The sequence below is a fragment of the Melospiza melodia genome, chromosome 2 (assembly GCF_035770615.1).
Source record: "Melospiza melodia melodia isolate bMelMel2 chromosome 2, bMelMel2.pri, whole genome shotgun sequence".
Classification (NCBI taxonomy): domain Eukaryota; kingdom Metazoa; phylum Chordata; class Aves; order Passeriformes; family Passerellidae; genus Melospiza; species Melospiza melodia.
Genome location: NC_086195.1, coordinates 58,682,559 through 58,705,854, shown reverse-complemented (window position 1 = coordinate 58,705,854; position 23,296 = coordinate 58,682,559). Strand labels below are relative to the sequence as shown.

The 23,296-nt window shown below is 38.7% G+C and overlaps 1 protein-coding gene across 19 annotated transcripts in view; it reads left to right on the top strand.

Annotated features, from left to right (window-relative positions):
• The window catches only part of ZBTB20 (zinc finger and BTB domain containing 20), a 474,683-nt gene that overhangs the window by 185,747 nt on the left and 265,640 nt on the right, over positions 1-23,296 (top strand). The window lies entirely within an intron of this gene.

Genomic DNA, 23,296 nt, shown 5'->3' with positions numbered 1-23,296 from the left:
TAATTTTTGACATGAACTCACAATCAATTTGGGCATATGGCACTGTAGGAGAGTGTGTATAATGTGTGTGTGTATGATATTCCTAAAGATGATTGAGTGGTTTCAGTATGTTTCTAACTTGCGTGCTTCTTAGCAGTAGATATAGGATATGCATAACATAAATGCATTTTATTAGGGGTTGTCTGATGCCTCTGATGTAGTTTGTGCTCTGAACATGTTGTTTTGAAATGCTTATTTGTATGTAAGGAATTGTTAACACATTTTATCATACGATGGTGTGGATTTGTGGGAATTCCATGGTTTCCTACAATATCACCGCATCATATGAAATGCACACAGTTCTTGTAAACGCAATGAAACATTTATGATGTGATGTAAACTTCAATTTGGGGCCCAAAAGTTGTTTTCACTTATGTAAGAAGTAGCCAGACCCAGGGTGATTTTAACAGATGATGCACTTCTATCCTAAAATGGATTCAAAGGGATTCTTTATCATACTGTTCAATCCCAGGTGTGTAATTTTTTTTTCCTTTGCTCCCAATATGGGTGTTCCTGTTTTGTATTTCAGAACCTAGATTTTCATTTAGCAATTAATGCGCGTGATTCAAGTCACTCCTTCTGTATTTTATGAATTTTTTCCAAATATAGTATTTCTCTGCCTACTGTTGATTGAGCAGAATGGGACTTGCCTACACAAAATTTCTTAGGAAATACAATTTGCACATCCAGATTTCTGACTACACCCACTCTCCCCATTATTGTAAAGTGTTAATCTACTTGTACGATGGTGCTTGCACAGATGCATACATACATACCCTCTTTAAAAATAGGCTGTGTGCCTAAATCCTTATGGGAGAGCTAGGTCTGTATGCTCACTGAATATTTAGCCCTTGTGGTTACTGCAACAGAGTTTTTGTGAAGACTCTTCCATATTTTTAGAAGGTGCTTTTAGTAAGCAGTTTAATCCTAAGTAACAACTGAGGGTTTTTTTCAGCAAATTTTAATTTAAAACTAATTTTAAAATTACACATATCCCTTTTACCAGTACTTTGAATTTGAGCAGTTCCTTTCCAGAAACCTACCCTGGAGAAAATGTTTTTAATCAGGTTAAAATGGAGGCAAGATAGAAAAAAAATGTTTGCTGTGGCGTGACTGGAGCAGTGCTAATGAGCTCTGCTCTAATACATGAAGGAACATATGGCCCCCATCTGAATACAAACTGGACACAAAGCAGTAATTCAGCTGAGATGTCCTGAATATTGTAAACTGGGTGAATGTGGTTGAAGGTGTTTATAAATGGTGGCTGAATCCCACACACTGACTCACTGCCTCCTAATGTCCGGGGCTCAAGGTGCTGTTTGTAAGAGTATAGAAAATGACCAGTAGAGGGAATTCTTAATTAATGCTAACAAAATAGCAAACTGAAGTGTTATGCTATGAAGAAAAGACTTCTTGTGCTCATGACGCAGCAAGAGACGGATTATGGAGAGGGCGAGTTAGGAGAAGAAAAATCACAGGACAAGCAAATTGAGTATTTACTGGCAAATAATTGCTCTCTTAAGCTGTGGCTCTCTTCCTAAATTCTTGGCATTCCTGAGCACTAGAACCATTTTCAAAAAATGCATCGTTACAGAGTAGATGTAAAAAAACCTCTCAAAGGCTGATGGTGCAGACTTGTGCAGGTAAGAATGTGTGCATTACTGCCTATATTTCTTCTAAAGCTTTAGATTGCCATCCTTTACAGGACTGCTACTTTGCTCTGCCTCCGATAGAACTGATGTTTTGGTTTCACAGCTCTGTTTCGTCTGAAAGTTGGGGAAGTGAAGACAGTCTTTTAGGCAGGCTGCAGTGTGTGCTTTTCTGTCAGCACAGAGATATCGACAGACAAGGAAACAAAACAAGCTGGGAAAAAGTATATGGCCCGCTTTTATTTTGTTTAAATGGGTGCTGGCTTTTATGGAAGGTGCCTCTACTTAAAGGACTTCACATCAGCTTAGTGTGGGGCAGGAACTTACTGCCTGTATGTGCTTGTATTGCCACGCTGATTTCACTGGAGGAAGGCTTGTGAGATGCTGCAGGGAAGGAACTTTCTGTAAGGGACTCCTAGGGACTGCCTGCATCCCCAGGGAGATGAGACTTTTGGGAACCCGCTCTCTTTCCTCCTGTCTACAGTTTGCCTACCTGTTTTGTACTCTTTTCCCTCCCAAATTTCACCACTTTTAGCCAAGTTTAATGGGTGAAAGTTTCCAATATACCTGAGCTTCCACATTTTTTTTAAGTAGACAGCTGTTTAAAGGGGAAAAGTTGTTTTAACACTTCTCTGTGGGACAAGCAGCCTCATAATTAAACCCAAAATTATACATCAGATACAAAACTCTTGACAGAAATCCATAACACAGGAGGCTTGTTTGACTCTTCAGGAGCTGGCTCAAATTTATGGAGGACTATTTTTTTGTTTATTCCACATGCAAAATTCATTTTCTAATATTAAAAAGGGCATGGAGATGTATAGGTGGCTAAGAATACTTTGTCTTAAAATATGACTCTTACTCACATCTTAATCATCAATTAAAACTGTAACATTGCCATTTTTTATCAAACCAACAGAATGCTGTCCCTCATTTCTTCTCCCTACTTTATCATGTGCATAAAAAGTAATGGCTAAAACAATCTCACTTCTCACAAGTTAATGAAAACAGCACATATTCCTGAAGAACAGACATGTTCCCTTGATTTTACAGGGGGTTTATTTTGATTGTACTGAATATGTTCAGGAGTGGTGAACAAGCTGAACATTTGATTGATGGGGGCATATGTGTGTTGGAGACACAGCTCTGGAAAGCCACACAGAAAGCGTCACAGTATCAGACCCTTCAGAAAAAATTGCCAAGTTCACCATAAAGATTAATGGTGGTTTAACTTTTAACACAGGGGTAATTTCTGATTAATAGGTATCAAATTAAAATTGAATTATGTCTTTAAACATAGGTAGTTTTTAGTCTTTATAGTTTATTGTACCATAATTGTGGATATTCTGTTTATTCAGTATTATGCTATTTCTGCAATTATATTATATTTATTATTATAAAGACCTTTCTTATTATTATTGCAGTAATTAGTCTTTTTTAAACTCGTAAAATCTTGGCCCGTCTGGGGTTTTGGGTACAGAGTACTGCAAGTTTATTATATAGCATGTGAATGAAAAGTAAAAATCCTTTTATTGGTTTTAGTGTTCTGCCTTTTAATGACTGTCCCCTCTTTTCTTGGGAAGACAGATTTATTTTCTCTGTGCAGTTATATTTATATCACTTCCACTACATTCAGTCTTCTTTGTTTTCTTTGTCATTTTGACGCTTTCTAAACTTTCCCCATATGAAAAGCTCTTGAGGGTTTTAATGAGGCTTTTACTCTCTGAACCCTTTTTGTTTCTCCTCTGTCCTATCCTATTTGAGGCGGGGTGATCAGCACTGACTGCAAAACCCAAAGCGATGGCGTGACAGCAACTTACATAACCACATTATGGAAGTCTCACAAGTATTTCCTTTGGACCCCCTGTTGTTCAGTGTGAGGCCCAGAACAGCCCCACTAAATCCCTCCATTTCCTTTGCTGTCTTGGCTTCTGTGAGCTTGTCAAGCTACAGGAGATGGAAGCAGTGCAAATTGTTTCTTTATTTCTCCTAATAGAAAGGCTAGCTACAGAATCCTATAGAAAGTGAGGGTTTTTGAAGTGAAGAGAGGTATCTATGGAGAAGTATCCTTGTACCTTGTGTGCAGCAAACTGGAAGGATTCCATAAGATAGAGATGGCTGACATGGAAAGGAAGTACAGCTTGTTCTGTGGCTTGTAGACCATCTGCAAGTGACTTGCAAGAGATGAGAGGGTGCCAAATAAAAGCACAATTGTGATATAATGGAGGTATGAATCAGTCATTGGTCTACTCTTACTGGAAAAAGCATGCAAAGCCCAGGACTGTTCCTTGGGTGATACTGGAATACTTCATTCCTTTGAAACGTGTTTCAAGCCCTAGCTCCAGACCAGCAGTCACTTAAACCTGTCTGAAAAAAAAACATTTTTCTGTTTAGATTGTCAAATCTTATCTTTTATTTCTGCAGATATAAAGAGGCATTTTATAGAAATATGTAGTAGAAAGTCCCTGGGTCACAGTGGAGCATATCAAGTTGACTTTTGCTGGAAGCAAGGGAGTTTTATTCCTGCTTGTCTCCTCTCAGTTAATCCCCCTTCTCTCATCTTTTACCTCCTCTTTTTGCCTCTCCCTGCCTTCTACCAGAAATTTTCTTTTTTTTTTTTTTTCTTAGTCAAAATTCTACCTGGCATGGCATATTTTTCTAGTGTAAATGATCACTTTCAGCATTGAGGTGATAAAACATATTTTATGCCTTCTTGGTTGCCCAAGAGAGAACAAATAGATTTTGAAAAGCAGATGGTTGACTAGAGAGCCCTAAGGTATCACAGAGCTAACAGGTGCAGCTCCCTATTCAGACTCTGCAAAGCAAAAAAAGTCCTGTATCCCAGAAAAACTAGAAAAAAAGCAGGAAAACCAGCAATAAGATGGGCTTTAGAGTCCAAATACATATATATTTTTAATCATGTTTATGGTAGGTTAAACAGGCACAGTGTATGTGTGCTGTAAATAGCCATCCCTTATGAAGAACAAGGCAAGCATCACAGCTAAAGCAGAGTGCTGGAAGGTAGAGACTGCACTGAATTCCATCATGGCCATTGATGAGCTGAGCCATTTGCAAAACTCTTTTCACGTCTGTTTCCCACACAAAAGCCGGACAGTAGCAGAGGAATAACTAATATATCCTTCTACAGATCGTTGTGAAACCTGTATGGGAAAGGTTAAGGAAAGAAAAGTGTATCATCGTGTTGAAATGCTAGATACTGAGTCAACTCAGTGCATGTTTCTGAAATACAGAGAGCAAATTGTTGAATACCTCAAGCAAAACAATATATGTAGGTCGTTAACAAAGAAAGAAAAATCATATCATCATCATTACCTGTTTCTAGTCACATCTGTGCTGTCTCACACATTTAATATGGAGTAGACAAAGTACCTAGTCAGCCTTCCAGTGGTGCAGGAGCTATGTCTGCACTTTTTCACTTCTTCTGCAGCTATTGATAACTTCAGATGTAATTTATACTGGGTTTTGCTCACACTGCCATAAATCCTAATTCAGAATGAAAATGAGAATATCAATGCTTCATTATTAATAACATCATTAGGCCCTGATTTTGTGATCTTAAGCTTGAGCCATCCAGCTGAAAATCCCTGGGGTGTGCTTACTGAATCCGTGCTGGGAGCACTTCATTGCTGTGGGTGCTCTTAAGCACATTTGGTCTTGGTATAGCAGAGCACTATGAAGTGGTACCTAGAGGTCTGAAGAGTTATCCTTGCAGAAGGAAGTAACTTATACCAGTCAACAAAATAAGGTTTTTTGCATTGCTAGAGGTGGAAAAAACGGAGACACCAACTTCTTACCTTCTAATTTGAGTCCTGGAGTACTGGTCTTCTACTTCAGAGCAAAATAAAGGAAAAGAAAATCAGGAAGACACCTAATCAGAATTTTAGCTACTAGCAAGAAACAAGGAAAGGGCATATAATGAGCATCTTGGGCTCTTTTTGCCCAAGCATTATATATTAACATCTTAAAATCTAGATTGCAAGGAAAGTGTTTCAGTATGTTTAGTCCAATTAGAAAACAGATTCATAACCATAATCACATTTTAAAATTAATGAATACAGGAATAAGAAAGTAATATAAATCAATAATCTTATGTAAAAGTTTTTCTGGGAGTTATGGAATCTGGCGCATCACGCTCTCAATTTTTCCGTAAAAACATTTTTCCATTAGTCATCAGGTTGGAGCAAAGTTTATAAAAATTGGAAAAACAAGTCATAAGAACTAAAACACATTTTGAAAAGTTAAAATGAAAAGATGAATAGGATGGAAAACTTTTTGAGGAGTTGGGAGAAAAGAAGGTAATAGGGAGATTTTTTTCTGCGTTTGTTTAAAAAAAATGGGGTCTTGCTGGAGAATTAAGCTGTAAGAATACTGTAGCCAACTGTGAATATCTGTGATGCTGTTAGAGGAAAGATTTCCTGCTTTCCTGCTCCTGTTTTCAGGCAAATTGCCTTAGCTGTCCTGGTCTTTCTGTTCCACATAATTATCAGCTGAGTTGAGTGAGATCTCCTTACAGCTGTGAGTAGTAATGAGGCCTTAGCATTTCTTTGCACATCACTGCTGGGACGTGACCTCTCGCCCTAGAAGATTCACCTTTTCATTTTAAAGGTGTTACTTCTTTTCTGCGTGTTTAAGGCATCACTCAGGTGATACAATCCCCTCCCTCTGCAGATGTAGAAAATGCAAACAAACAGAAGTTCCAGAGAGCTTCTTTAACCTTGGATGTGAAAGGTGGTCAGGGATGGAGGTTTTGGATTACTGGGGCAGGAGTTTTGAAGGAGAGAAAAAGAATGTATACATTTAGGATTGTTCTTAGCGTATTGCATAAATGATGCAGGAAATGCCACAAACATCTCCACATAGAGAGGTGTCAGAGATAGAATGACAGCAGCTATTCAAAACTCTGATGACATCTGAAATGTAAATAAATGTAAGACAGTGATGGTGTCCTTTTGTGAAGGCATTTGTTCCTCCCATGATGATCTTCCCCCTCACACCAGTTCACCTACTCTCCTGTGATGCAGAATTCATGTGACATCATGAAATTCCAAGAAGAATAGAAATTAGACAAAAATGGATGGTTCTACACAGGGCAGATTATCCTGCCTTTTTAGAAATAAAGGAAGTTGTGGTGTGAGTCAGTCCTCAGAAAATGATGTTAGTAGTGAGATGTATAAAAGGTGCAGAAAGAAGGACAGAAGCTCAAGTCTTGTGGAGAGGTGATATTTCATGGCAGATCTGCCTGGGATTTATGTGCTGGCAGGAGGACAGGTGTTGAGGGTAGGAAGGCTTTTCATGATCAAGCAGAGTAGCTCAAAGCAGCACGGGTTTTGTGTGTGAATGACAGACAGTAGTGAAACAGAGTACAGCAGAATCCTAAGGCAAGGGATGGTGAGTGGGCAAATCATAGGGGGAATTTATGCTCAGATGATTTGGTTGTGCTTTTTCTTTTTCTCACACTTTTCCCAATGTATTTTGTATTATGTATCATGCCTGTGATTGTTTTCTCTTGTTTCTCTCCTGACATGTTTAATCCCACAACACAGTCTAGTCTTGATGTTTTCCTTCTCCTTCAAAGAGTCCCAAGAGAGAGAAGCAAGGAAGGTAGATGTATTTGACTTTGGAAAATGATTCGATGCCACTTGCAAAGGAAATAAAATATATCACAGGGGTCTGCTGTGGGGTGTGGAGTGAAAATATTGCTTGTTTGTGACAAAGGATTGCCTTGAAGACTGCTTCAGCTTGATCAGTCTGAAACCCGTGTCTCAGTGTTTCCATTACAAAGACTTTAATGTTCCTGTTTCTTTTGGAAAAGGACTTCATCTATTTTGAAATAAATCCAAGGCTCCCCAAATGTTCTGTTTGCTTTCAGGCCCAGCACATGAGAGCTATGCATCAGGGTCACATTACAGAGAGGGCAGGAGAATATTCACTCTTTGGGTCGTGAGCCAGGTTAGCCAAGGAGTCTGCTTGGGACCAGCCCCATGGCAGCAGAGGACGGCAAGGACTGGGAATGTGCGGACATCAGGGCAGCACAGCTGTTCTGCAGTGGGGGCCATGGCTCCTCCCCAGCCCAGGGGCACCAGGCAACCTGCACAGGTGGTGCTGTACTGCACTGGGCATCTGCAGGACTGTGGTAGGATGAGGGGATATCAATGTGACTGTGAAATTGAAACCAAATTTTTTTTTTTTTTTTTTTTATACCCCATGGGGCTCATCTGATTTCCGTGTAGAAGGCAGGACTTTAGGACCTGTGTTATGCATGAAGGCAGATTAATATCTGTATGATGCTCTCTTGCTTTCAGATTTGTAACTCAGTGCTAATCATTCCTTCAGTGGATCTCAGGCTGGATATGTTCACTGAAGTTGATCATTACAGAGGCTTAGTGCATTAATTCAAGTTCTCAGCAAACAGTGGCTCAATATCCTCCCCAAACTCCCAGTGGCTTCCTATCCTGAAGGCATAGCTTTCTGACATGATTTTTTCTTTCCCTAATCCTGAGATATCCCTAATCTCTTCCATCTTCAATCCCCATTTTTCTAGTTGGCAGCAGAGAACTATTTCAGTGCCTACCTGTGGAGCTTATTCCCAACTTATAATTTTTATATTACTAGTTTCACCTAGTGTTAAAATACTTCTACAGTTCTAATGTGTAGAAAGAAAGAAAATAAATTTACCTTCTGAAAGGCAAAATGCAGCCTTTGTGGTAGGCATCTCTGGTGGTGTATCCCTGGTGATATGTTTTAAGTTCATGTGTTTTTATTTTTGTTTTTCTTTCTTTAGTGTGTTTCTGTATTTGCATCAACTGCTGATGCTTTTACATTAGATTTTTTTTGTTTAGATATCTTACAAAGTTTTCATTTTTAGTTTCTATTTTTCTAATTCAACTTTTAAAAGAAATTCTAAAAAAACTCATGTAAGATGAGCTCACGTGAGCTGCTGCCAGCTGGTAATTTCTTTGTACTTTAGGTGGGCTTTGTATTACTCATGGGCTTGCCATTGTGGCCTGAAAAAACTCGTTATACCAATACCCGAATCCAGAAAAATAAAAGTAAAGGTGACAGGGGTGTCTGCACTCCTAGGTTCCTGATATGAGAAGATGCCTCATTTCTAGCAGACCACCCTCCTCCTCCTTTGTCGGCTTCAAACTGTCTCAGTTTAAGCAAGTTTGGCAGAAATGCCCAATTCCTACGGGGTTTTTTAAAACCAAAAATGAGGCAGAGGCAGAAACTACTCCTGCCTTCAAGAGAGGCTGCAGTGTGCACTCCAGAGCCCAGTGTGAGGGCTGTCCTTCCAGCTGGGCCAGTCGTCTTTCCCAGATGGGCCTGGTGCTTCCTCCTCCCAAGCACCGGCCGGTGCCAGCCCTTCAGTGTGGGAGAGGGAGCTGGAGGAGCTCTGAGTGTTGGCCAGGGTGAAGAGCAAAAGAGGAAGAAGTGGGAAAGGGCAGTCATAACTGGGAACGCTATGGATATCATGACCAGAATGTAACAGAGGAAGAGAACCCAAACCTAAAGGAAGCCAAACCTCACTGATGCTCTTACTTGTGGGATGACTGGCTTAATTCGCATAACCTCTTGCCTGTCACCATCTGCAGAGCCACTTCAACAAAGAAACTCTTTTTTAACATTAAAGAGGAGTTGGAGGGAAAAAGACACAAGCTTTGGTCTTCAGATAATACACATGAACTTGATAAACTGATTGTAATGTCTGTGTCTTGAATTCTTTATCTCCGAGTGAAGAATTAAAATACATGTGCTTCAGAGGGGAGCTGCGATGCTTCATCCATTTGGAAATTATTTTTCTCCTTTAGGAGACAGATGCTTTACCTTTTCCATGAAAAGTTGTAAATGTTTCAGAAACAATTAATGAAGCTTCCTGACATCCTCTTGGGTGAGGAAATATGATTGCTGTGGGAAAACTGAGGCAAAAATCTGTCATGTGAATATTTTATTTTAATAGTTAATGAACAGGGAAAAAAAGAAAGTATTACTGTAAAACACATGAGCAAGATTGTGGAAAACTTTGGAAGAGAAGGGTTCTGAGACAAATTGTGTCTTGATTGGCATCTCTTGAAGGTCAAAGCATCTACTCAGTGTTTATGGCGCTATTAAATTTGGCTCATGGTGTAAATACAATCAGGATACTTACCTCTTAGTATGCTTAATTTCAAAATGTACTTACTGAATAAGGCAGGCTTGTAGAGCAGAAGTAAATACTTTGAAAAGTGACTACAGGAAAAGATAAGCTTCCTTTGGTTTCACGACAGCAGTAGTGCCATTACTTTTTACATAAGAGACACCAGTCTCTTCAGTCAATGGCAAAAGAACTTCAGCAAAATGCACCACAACATCTCAAGGTGTTACTTTTTGTGTAGAAATTAACAATTTCTGTTTAAGGATTTGGAGATTGAGACACAGAAATGTAGCAGGCCACACAGCAAATAAAGTGGCAATTGAGGAAGAAACAAACCTCAGATGCCCCAACCTTTTCCGCTCAGAATCAGAAGATCCACAGTCCTTGGAAGTATGCACGTGTCCATAGACTTAAAGCTGTTTTTTTCCTCTCAGCCTCTGTGTAACCTCAGATGATCCAGTTGTTTTGACTGTCATCCCAAGATCCAAGTCATTCAATCAGTATTTCTAGGCAGTCTCCTTTCTTTACCATGAAAAGCTCCCCCTTTTTTTTTTAATCTCTAGTATATTTTAGACTGAAAACACATGAAGCAACAGTTTGAGCTGCATTCACTCCATGTTACTGACATTGTAATCATATGGCTGTGTGTGTACCAGTATGTATTGAATAGGTAACGATAATATCTGTGGCAATCCCTTTCTCCTGGTAGACATTTTGACTTTTATATCAGATCAGTTTGTAACTACATCTGTTAGTCAAGCATAATATAAATCAAGGAAAAATAAAAGATTCAGCTGGTTGGAAATGAAAAATTTATGGTTAGAAAAGAGAACACCCATAAGCATTGGATACATACTGATGCTCAATGATTATTTTAGATTTCTATTTGTTTGGCTGGTTTTGCTTTTTTTTTTTTTTTTTAGGGTAAGCTTCTCAAGAGTCAGCAATTACTTTATATTCATGGAAGTCAATGAGTGGTTTACTGTGCACTTTAGCTGAAACAGACCAGTACTCCACATTGTGAAAATCTCACCTCTAAATAAAGCCAAGTTCATATGAAAGTAAAAACTGAACTAGCAAGAAAAACCAAGCCTGACAACAACTGAATAACTGATACACACCTTTGCTTGTGTGTTCCTGAATAAGATATGAAAAGACAATGAACAGAAATGGGCATTATTTCATACTCAGTGAGAGTTTATGCTTTCAAGCACACTAGCCTTATTTAAAAGCTGCTTGATTTTTAATTGTTTTGCAGCCCACCTCATCTGTGCACCCAGAGGATTTTCCTCTGGCCTTTTAAAGTCCACAAAGTTGTTTGGAATACTGGATAGAACACTCTTCTCTTTCTACTTGCTTATGCAATTCCTAGCTGGTAACAAAAAGAAATAAAAGCTAATTCTGTGAGGTTCTTCTGGGAGAGGAGGGTTGATGAGGGGAGCACTTGACTTCTGAGATCAGAAATCGCAGTTACCCAGCAGTGTAACAAGTTTTGGGCTGCTTAGTTGCTCTCCCTGGGTAAGGGCAACTCTCCAGGACAGCATTCTCCAGTTCTTGAGTTCTCTAGTTGCCCTATGTGCCTGACTCTGATTATGCAGTGGGGTTAGTTATGATAACTGAGATTTATCCTGATTTTACTTTATTTATGTTGTTCAAAGTGTGTTAAATGGCCATCATTTCCCCAGGCACTCAAAATCCGAATGGTCCCTTAGGTGGTAGAGAGGGGAAATTCACTGGTGGTGTTCATGACAAATATGTGAACTGACCACTCCATTATGGCCACACTGGAGTCTGGATTCTCTGATAACTGTATCGGAAGAAGGCATAAGACAAGGAGATCTGGTTACCAACTGGTCTTTAAGAATAAGAAACAGACATTTGCATTCTTTGTCCCTGAGCTGTAAATCAGGAGGGACAATCCTCACTTTGAATGCCGTGCTTATTCTCAGCATGATGTGTATGGTGAAGGAGGCATTGAAAGAAAGTATTAAGGCTAGGATAACATCAAAGAAAATGCTTCAGATTTTATTCTCGCTTCTATAGTAGATAAATTTAAACAGAGTGAAACACCAGCAAACTTAAAAATAAAAGCAAATGTGTATGTGTGGACTGTGACAATTTATTCTGAAAATCAAAGTAAATTCTTCCTCCTTCCAAGCCATTATTCTAATGACGTAATTCTCTAACAACCTAATCCTCTACCTTGCTTTCTTTGATGGGCTTCCTCAAATTCACTGGCCAGCCTATATGGTGGCTTTGAGATTTTTGGTGTCCTCTTGCTTGGTTGACTTTCAGAGCTACACCTGGTATCTCTGCTGATCTTACATTGTGCTTGGAATAGGACGTAAAGGGATGTCACTTTATTGCACCAACAGTCTCAGCAGGCATTAAAAGAAAAAGTTCAAACACACCCCCACTCACAAGATGTGGTGGTGACTAGAAAAATGGGAAGTAGGAGCTTTTCAGGAAGAAGGAGTCTTAAGCAGACAACCTCAGTCTACACCCGCCTTTGAATTAGAAGTCACGTGGCACAGTAGCCTTTTTATATTAAAATTTTTAAAAAGTGTCTAATCCCCTTTTTTTTCCCCACTATGGCTTTGTGCTTTATTTTATTTTACAATAATTACACCCTGTATGGCAGTATTCTTCTAGCAGGCAAACATTGCTGCGGAATACAATCCCAAGTCCCACCAAACCGTTCCACAGTCCAGACAGGGCTGCCTCCTGCCTCGGGACACACCAAGGCAGTCACCACAGTGAATTCCATTCAACTGGAGCTGAGAGACACTTTTACCATTCGACGAAAATAAATTCAGAGAGAAACTCAATGAGCTCTCAAGTAGCAGTTGAGGTAAAATATGTGTGCATGAAAGGGGGTGTAAGAGTCCAATTCTAAGTGTGTAACATAGAAGCCAATTGTAATCAACAGCTTACTCCTCACATGTTCTGTGAGGAAGCATTTAATTGTTTTCCCAGCTTTATGAGGGAAGGTGCCTGGTGATGCATTTCCCCCATGCATTCTGCCACGAGGGGTTTCCCATGTGTTATGTGGCAAGGGGGGCTGAAGCAGGCATTGTGCCACTGAATTCCTCTCTGTCTTGGGTGAGTTAGTGATTCTGTTTGGGTTTTGTGAGCTGAAAAGAGTAGGAAGGTTTCTGCTATAAACAACTTGTGAGAATTGTTGATACATTAGGGGACAAAGAACATTGATCTTAGTAATACATTTGTCTGAATAAGCACATCAGTACTTGGCACATTGTTATTAACACCTTTGTGCACTCCTTTTCTTCCTCAAAGACAATGTGCATGCATACAAATAAACCTACATTTTCAACTTTTATGTCAGTGCATGACTGTGGGGACAGAGGAGAGACATCCAGCTGTACAAATATAGTAAATATGTCCCCCATTATTTGTGGCAAAATTAGTTTTTTGGACCCTACTGATTAGAACAAGACACATAGTTATTACTGAGGATATCAGCCGTAGGAAAGAAACACTGTCTCATCTTTATACCACATATCCCATTCTTTTGTCAGCTTACATTATAAATAAATAACAAAGCAATTTGACACATGCCCATTGATTAAAAATAAAAGTTGTCAGAGTGAGAGGAGAAAGACAAAAATATGAATTATTAATAACAATATTAAGCAATGCAAAAAAGATGCTTAACATGCAGGAAAGTCCCTGAAAAGTCACTTAGTGAAGGGGAAAGAAAGGACAGCAGTGAAGACCTTCCCTCCACTATTACTTTGTCTTTTCTTTGCTACTTTGGCCCTTGGAGGTCAAGGTGACATGTAAAAGAGAGGGATGATTCTGTTAATTTGTGTAATCTTGTTTACCTCTGGTATTTCCAGCATGTACTGCATGCAAACACAGAAGTATCACATAAGGAATGGAGTTAAAGTGATTGTGTGGTGTCATGATTTGCTTTGGCCATTTTATATTACTGGGCAATCTTCCTGGCAGTGGGTTTGAATGACCAATTCACAGCCCTGGCGCATCATTTGGAGAAGCTAAGGTAATTTATAATTTTTCTAAATTTTGTGTATCCCACATACCTGTGATTTAATATGCAGATATTAAGATATACAAAAATTCTAGCAATAGTTTGTGTTCTGTACTTTGTAATGCTCCAAAGGAAAAAACATAAACAGTACCCTAGTAGCTGGCTTAATTATGCATTTCTTTTCCCACCTTCTGTCGCTTATTTTGGTTGCAACTATTTAAATGCTTTCATTTATCAGACCAGTTTGAATGGCTGTTGGGTATATTGACCATCCTGGCAATACTTAAGTTTCCATCTGTGAAGATCAGATTTCTTTTTTCACTGAACAGGGAAGAAAGAACAAGTACACTGGTGAAGGGGAAAAGAGACAATTGCAACATTTTCACAAAAGCTGAAGAAAACCCCTTGGTGACAATCCTGTTTGCTGAAGAATGCTCTTGCCCTAAAGCAGGTACAGAGTGTGCAATCACAGCAGAATAGCTAATCAGAAAGTTTTCCTGGTAGCATCAGAAGTCCATCATGGCTGAAGTCATGCTGTCTCTAGAGGGATATTTTATATTAGACTTCCTCATAGCTAGTCTGAGCATTGTTATTTGGGGAGATGACATCATCTTTAAAAAAAACCCCAAACCTGCAGGAGCAGTAAGGCTCCTACCCTGTGCTTATGATGTTAATGTTTTGAATTAACAAACTGTTAATGAATTCTCAACATGGTCTCCCAATTATTAATTGTGTGTTAATTCTGGAAAGCTTCTCTTTATGCATCTTTGGTTCACATAAGAGCTAAGCACTTGCAGGTTCTATGGATCTCATGAAATTCAGAAGTGCTCAGAGCTTCTGAATGCCAGGGTCAAAGGCTGGCATTTAGTTAACCTGTGGTACAGGTACCTCCATCCTCATTTGGGCTTCCTTTGCAGTCAGCTGAAGAATATTAGGCACTTAGAGGTGTCACTTGGCCTGTCACAAAGAAAGGCATCTGAAATACTTCCTCATATAAGGGGTCACTTCTGTTCATAGGTCAGAAAGTCTGGATGAAGACTGTAAGCAGTTCAAAAGTTATCGGAAATTCTTCTATGCATGTTGTCACAAGCCTAGTAAGCAAAATGAGGGAGTTCCCCTAAAGCTGTTAGTCTTCACTTTTCTGTTTCTGTGTGTGCAATGGGGGCACTGTGCATGTTTGGTTATACAGGTTATGAAAAGATGGACTTCTCTGGGTACATAATTGTAACGATGCAACTACGTGTTAGGTTCTAAATGGTTTACATTTACATTTTATGAGCTCTTTTCAGTTCCCATGTACATAATGTACGTAGAGATTAGCATTGAGTGGATATGTCTCAGCATGGGTACCTTACACTATTCCTGACTTTGGCTGAATATGAAATTATTGGTCTTAAATATTAATTGATGTAGCCTGACTCCCGTTAGTACTTCTAATCTGCTGTATCTGATCCCCAAGGTTTTGATGAGCATTAATTTGTGCATTAAAAGACTGAATTTAAGTTAATTTCCTTGGTTTGGAAAAGCCACACATACCAATACTTGCTTGAGAGGGCTCAAGTACAAACCAAACCAAGTGGAAGGGAACAGCTCCTGGGACAGGACTGAGATGACAGAGAGGGAGACAGCTGCCCTTTGTCACATACCCAGAACTATAAGCTAAAGTCAGAAAAAAGACATGTAAAGAGATGCTAGCATATTATGCTACTCTATGTTGGAAATTAGGGGCACTAATTTCTTAAATTGTTTTTGTCTACTTGCACCATACGTAGCCTTATTCTGAAGTCTTGTGCTAATGTCTGTAAGGAAATCTTTAGACAGTCGAAATTTTTTTTTCTTTGAAAAGGAGATTCTTAAGAAAGTGAGTAGGCTTTAAAATTCAGCAAGGCAGGTTAAGACAGCCTTTGGTAAAGAATTTTAAAAATCTGGGAGAAAGCATTTTCATAATACCATAATGGTACTTTTCATCAGCCTTACTACACCCATGTGCAGTATTTCAGCTCTGTAAACTGAAGCTTATTTATGCTAAATGATTTGCCCAATATCTTATCATGGGTAAGTGGCAGGCCAGAAATGGAACCCAGGAGTCCTAATTTGATTTCTTGTTGAATTCAGAGACAGTATAATGCCCCTGAAAGAAAAACACTGAAGAATTCAAGAGGAGCCCTCTGCTTGAGGAGTGTCCCATTTCAATAAGCGTGTGGTTATAGCCTGTCTGTGCTCCGACCAAGGTCCCCGAGGCTGCTTCCAATCCAAACCTATGTCTCCTCTGTGGGTGCCCAGTGCCCTGCTGAGTGCTTCAGTGCTCTGAACCAAAAGTCTTGCTCTTAATGGCCATACTGGGGAAAATACAGCCATGGAAAAGTGCCACCACTGCCAGCGAAAAAAGCGAGTACGGGTGAAATAAAAAGAAGCTGTAGAGTCATAAGAATATAGACTGCACTTTGAATGCTTCCACCACTGTTGGGCTTCTTATTTTAGAGTGAAGATGAGACAGCAGATGATATTATTTATCTTCAAATCCCTGTCTAAGCATATTTACCAACTCTGAGATCTTAAATAAATATGGATAAGTCTCTGTGTTTTTAAATTCATATTTTGAAATTTGACAATGCATTGTATGAGCTTTACAGGGAGGTATTTCTGGTTTGCGAGAGAAGCCTCTTCATGTCAGCTTGTCTTCTTGGTAGCTTTCACAGTGTGTGAAGAAGGAAGGTAAGAACTAGGGCAAATAATACCTTCTTCCTGCAGCATTTGGGCAAACATTTGAAATCAGTGGGTTAAATCTGTTGGCTGGTGAAAGACACTAGTGTAGAGTCAGGATCTAGTCTGGAAAATTCAATCACGTAATCTTGAAAGGAAAATTCAAGAGTCAGGGGAAATGCAGTCCAACACAATTTGTTCAGTCAGGACTTTGTTTGTGAATTCCTGTCAGGATTGACCTCAGTGTATTTATAAAACTTAAAAGGGATGTTCTTTCTTACGATTCCAAATTTTCCCTTGTTCAGAGGAAATTTTGCATACATTACAGCCAGTTTAATTTGTAGAGACAAAGTATGAATTTTCTCAACTATGACTTGGAGGACATAACATGAAGTTTTGTGACCAGAGTTTTTCATTAATGTCTTTTTTTATGTTTAGCTGGAGACAGAAGCGATCTGACTTTATAACATTTCTGCTGAGGATAAGAAGTTCTGAAAGTAGATGGAAAGGTAGCCATGCACTGGGTGCACCATAAAGGCTCAAGTGTGGGTGTTTGTTAACACGTGAGATGCTGTAGGATACACCACCTGGCCTTCTGCTGCTTTTCCCAAAAGACATTTATTTCAGAAGTGCTAAGTCCTATCTGCTAGCCGTGTCCAGACGTGATTAAATCAAAGTGCTCCTCTGATGGCACTTGAAAGCTCTGTTTAAGCAAATGCTTTGAGCCATGTCCCCCAAACTTTACATACTTGAAACCACATCTAGGGTATGATTTATTGATGATAATCCTACCATAGAGTGTTTTAGGACAAATCCTTCTAAAGTGGTTATTAGATGAAATGTTGGACTCTGTTAAAATGCTGTATAATATAAAGAATACTTGATTTCATTAATGCTGATTTGATAACATCAGTTGCCCTCTGGCAATTTAGGTGAGCCCACAGGCCAAAATTTTTACCTTTAAATGCTCTTTCTACCTGTACCATGTACTGAGGGTGTGATGGGCACTTAAGAATAATTAACATGTGGTTTATACCTGACAGTATAAAAGCTCCCTCAGCACATTTGCTGAGTGTCATGAATATGACTTGGGTTTCCAGATTGGCATGAGTTCATGCTTACTGGTCATAGAAAAGTTTCTTGGAAGTGGAACTGTTTTGTTTAACCTCTGTATTAATTGCAAGGCATATCAAACAAAATGAAAAACAATTTACATCCCTATTACTGAAATCTGTGCAGGATATGAGAGGGAAGTATTAAATATCTGCAGTTTGGTAAAATCTGAAGCACAAAGGAAAAATATGTATCATCTGAAGTTACTCAGGGTGGATAGCATATGTTTTAAACAGTTGGATTAAAAATCTAGATAGTGTATAGCGTGAGTTGATCTTGTCCTAGTCTGTGGGCATTATTTTTTCTAAGCTGGGAACATAAGGTTATATATCAACTAAGCAGATATGATCAGTCTGATCTACTGGGTCTTCTTTTTGAAGACATAATCCTTATTAAAAGCAACATTGTGAAGTTTGAACCTTTTTCTTCCACTTCAGGCACAGATGTTTTCTGCAACTATTTTTTTACTGTAAAAAAAATCTTTTGCAAACTCTTTTCTCAGACTTTATTCTAGCAAAGCTCCCATTGACTTCAGTCTCTTTACCTAAGTAGAAACCAAATCAAAAATTAGCAAAGTATTTCAGCTCAGGACTATGAGCTCTATTTAGAGGGACTTGAAGTCATAAATTTATTTGGTGATGAAATCTGAGGAGCTTTTGAATATGGCCAGTCCTGTTTAAACCTTTTACAGAAACCTATATGTTGTTGGCAATCATCACTGACAGGTTTCGTTTCATGAAACTCAATCCTAGAACCAAACTTAGAAATTATCAAGATCATTTTGTTTCTTTTATTCTCCAGTCTTTTTAGTCTTCCACAATGGGCATTGTCTTATGTGTTGCCTATCAGCATAGCAGAGGAGAGAGGGAATGTAAACCTGCCTAATGATCATGAGTGGAATAAGAAACTGTTATCCTGGCAAACTTGATTTTAATTTAGGAAGCTGCAATCTGTACATTTTTTTTCCTTGATAGTTCTGTTTTTCATATGTTCTACCTTAGTGAAAGCAAAGTTTATGATCTTTGCTTACTCTGACAGATTTATTTTGATTGTACTAAGTGCTTGGTGAATTTAGGGAAGCCATCATTACTTGATGTTTTTACTTGGTGTTTTGTCTTCTGGTTAAAGCTTGGTTTGGGAGGTAGAAAAATGAGGATCACATCTCCAGCTATCATCCAGGGTCATTAAGTGGATGCCAGCCAACTATTTCCAGTGCACAGGTGGTGGTAGCATTGATTAATTCATGATCACAAAGTGCTTTGGTCTACTGGCATAGAAAGCAGAATAGAAGTGCAAAGTGTTATTAATGGAATAGCTGCTTGACATACTTAATATATGTTGTTAAATATCTTTTGAGGCTAGATACATTATGAGTCTGAGTGACTCAACTGAAAGTAGGTATGACTACTTCTTTAATTAAGAAGAACAGATTCTTACTGAGTGCATCACAGTTTCAGGCCTCATGGTAACCTCCTGGTTAGTATTATGGGTCGATTTCGTTCATTTTACTAACATACAGCCTAGGAGCTGGGTGCTGGCAGCATCTTTAGAGTTTGGGGAAAAAAATGCAGTCACTTTTTGTGTTGATGGCTGGGAATTTCTCTTCCTCTCCTGACTAGTTTTATCCAAGCTTTCAGCTATGATTTCATTTCAAAAAACATCATGCTGCAAGACATGTACTTCTCCCTTTTCCAGGTGGAAGAAATTTGTAGTTGTTTAGGAACTCTGTAAAGCATAACATTAATTCTGGTTTTGTTTACACTGGGACAAATCTTTCCCTGGTTTACGTTAATATGAAATTTACCACTCTGTTACCAAAGCCAGGATTTGGCATGTAAGAGTACTTTCCTGTTTAGTGGGAAGCACTTGCTGATTGACCACTTTGTGAAGTCATGGACGTGTTACGCTATCCAACTTTTCTCCAGAGCAACACACAACTACAAGGCTCTTTTTGTGGAATTTCAGTGTTTACGCATGATGTGAAAACCAGAAGGATGTGCACACCTAGATTAATGTTTCACTTTGCTGGCAGTGGTTGCTGTTTTACTGAAAGTGTCATAATAGCTGATGTTTTTCTTAAAGATTGTACTCTTGAAGTAAACAGATAATGTCAAGTTCTTTGTTTTTTGTTTATAAAATAAGTTTCTAGTCCTCATGATTGGAGGGAAGATACTGAATTTATGATCAAAGCATAACACAAAGACTCTGAAATGAAAAAATATAAATATAAAGGCTGGTGCTTATTTGATTCTTTAATAATATTTTTAAAACTTTAGAATTTTCAGAGGAAAAATGGGGAAAATTCTGAAAGGCAGGAGGGAAACAGCATGAGCTCAGGATCCGCAGTAGTTCATTTGCATTTTGTTTTCAGCTTGGTCTGAGGAATAGTTTAGTGGTCTGAATACTAGCTTTGAAATCCCTATGCAAGTTGAATCTGTATCTACAGTATCAGCAGCAGGACTAGGAATAAAATTCACACCTTCACACCTCTACAAAGAACAAGTATAGCAGTGAGAATTTATTGAATATTTAGCTAGCCATTTAAACAAAGATTACTGAGACTGTTCTGTCTGGTATTACTTATCTGTGTCTTTATTAGCTGACCAAGAAATGCACTGTTTGTCATTCATCTGTGTGATGTTTCTCTGCATCTGCCTCCTTGCTTGGCTAGATTTCCTCTTCTCTCTCCACTTGTAAGTGTTTGGGCAGAGAAAGTACTTACTTAAAACAAATTTCCAAGGTATTTTTTGATGTTCTGCTGGTTTAATTCCTTAAATTAAGATCATCACTGTTTGTAAATGTTGTGTAGCCATACACGCTAGTCATTAGAATTGCAATGGGAATTGCTGGGTGGAATTATAAGTTCTTTATTGTGTGGGAATCAGAGTTCATGATACTGAGGGTCTTCTATGACTCCAAGAGCTGTGAAATAGCTTTCAAGACTTAAAATGAATGGTTATGAATAATTTGGCTTTTTTCTCTGTAAATTCCATTACAAAAATAACAATAACAATAAAACTCCAAATAAAATACTTTGCCTTGGGAATTGTTTAGTTTGTTATTTGGATTGTAATACTACCCATTCCCCAAACAGAATTAGGGTCTGTCTCTAATAAATGCTTCGGTAGAAATTAAGAGAGTGCCCCTGCTTTAGATCTTCATAATCTGCATCAGAGATTCGTACAAGTGAGAAGAAACATTGCTATAGGCAAAATAGCAAAGGACATTGTGGCAATTATCCTTTTGTACAGGTGGGCCAAGTAATTCTGAATTATAGAATTATAGTATAGAATGTGGTGAGCACAGGACTATTCTGTGGATGAAACAAAACAGTGTAAATTATGGCTTTTTTTTTTTTCAAGACTGAAAATTTTAAAGAAACTATGCTGAGAATTGACTTCAGATAGAATATTTTTGATTTTCAACTTCTTTCCACAAAAAAATTCTTTCACTTTCCAGTAAAAGTATTTGTCTTTCAAAAACCTCATTCAGCTGCAAGTAAAATTTTTATTGAGGCTTTCACAAATACATTTCTTTTTTTATCAGCCTTTGTTGGGGAAAATTTGGAACCTAGTAATAGTGGCCTTTGGGGCATCATGTTTTGTGATTGCCATGCCTTGAAAACTTGTTGAAAGGAACCTAAAAATGTATATGATTTCCTAAAGGCAAGTGCCAAACCACTCCCATACACTTTTGGAATCTCTTGGGATTCTTACCAGGCTATTCTCCATCGAGTGTAATTCAAAACAGCACTGACTGCAAGAGATTTTAGGTAGAGAGTATGTCCAGAATTGTAAGTCAATTCCTAACTGTACTTTGTTGATGGGAGGGAGAAGTAGTGTTTTTCTTTGTCTTACCTTGATTTTTCTGTTTCTTAAAGATAATGACTTCTTGCAGTAGAAAAATAAATATGTCCATTGCTTTTCCCTGCCTTACTTCTACTTGTAGAAATTCTCCTTCCTCTAGTGAGTAAATCAGGGCAGGTGCCAGCCAGGAGTGCTGCTTCCCCAGCCAGCAGCATAAGAAAACTGTCTGGCTGTACTGAGAAAGTTTTCCCAGCTCTGTGTTTATTAGCCTTGTGAGGAGAAGCAGAAGCATTGAAAGCTCTTTGGAAACTTATGGGGGGGGGGCGGGGAAAAAGCATTAGCTGGCATTTTATGTTAGGGATTTTATACAATACTGACAAAAAACCAAATTCTTAAGACTATATTTTCATCCAGTAAATCTTTGGAGTGCCTTGAAAGCTTGGAACTTCTTTTGCTAGACCACTTTAGAGCAGCTAAAAAGCTATTGTATGTAAAATTTGTACTTTTTCGTTTCTGACAATCAGGTGGGTTTTCCTGGACCCTGAAGAATAAATTTAAAGGTACAGAGAAAATTGTAAGTCTGTGGACTACAGACTACAGATAGTAGATACAATGCAGTTTAGGGTTGGGGCAGGGTTATAGGTTAGCTGGTCTTAAATGGAAATCTTTGTACTGCCACAGAAAGCCAAAGGACACTGTAATATTTAAATCAATCTGAGTTTCCTCCAAATAAAAATAAAATAAAGAAAATTATGAGACTTGGCAAATAGATCTTGACCTCATGCTATTTTTACAAGTCAGACAGATGTGCAGTCTCTGATAAGCTGGTACCCAGGATGAGCTATCAAATTATAAATCTGTGGAGTCACTCTTCAAATCCCAGCACTAATCGCAATGATAAAGAGCTACCTTTCGATTAATCCTGTCCTGGACTTTAGACGAGAGATACTGCAGTTTAATTACTGAGTGAAATCCACTTTGTCTGATCTGCCAGTCTGCACTGTAATGTCATAATATAATCAGCCTCACCCCTGTCTGAAGCTCTAGGGCTGTGAAGTCCAAGGACTTGTTTGATTGGAAGAAATAAAACGATGTTCAAACAACCACCAGCCACAGGGCTGTAATTACCAAAATCTTGTTTGCATCTGTCTGTCATTTTCACCATTGGTTTTTTTATGACACGAAGAAGCAAGGAGAGATCATGGTGGATAAGAACAGCAACCTGACAGGTGACAAATCAAGATGTGGGATGGTTTTCTTGTAGAAAATAATCATTGTAAAATATTCAGGCTAATTAAACTGGGTCTCTTTTTTACATATTTCCCATCAGCTTTGGTGACACATGCTGGTTCAAGCAAAGCCAGCCTTCGGTATTGTCATTTCGTAATTAAAACCTGTAACTGAGCTGGGAGCGCCTCCACCAGAGGTTCCAGTGCAGGGATGGAGTCGTGTGAGTGTGAGAAATCAAATTTCTACTCATGTGAGAAAGGCAGCAGGTCTGCCACAGTAGGAGGTGTTTCCTCCCACCCCTCTTAGCAGATTTAGCCATGATTTGGAGGGAGTTTTCCTTCGCACAAAGAGAGAGGCCATGGCTTGCTCTAACATATTACATAGTATGCCCTGCACTGGTGCATGGCTCACCCCCACCAGCTGTGTCAGCTCATTGCACCAACTCACACTGAAAGCAGTGGGAGAAATTAGGATGCTCCTGATCTTTTGATGTCAAGCCTTCTTCCCTGCACATCTTTTATTAAGGGTGCAACCAGGGAGCATTGGTAGAATTTATTTTTAATGTACATGTAATGTAATGTAGAGACTATTG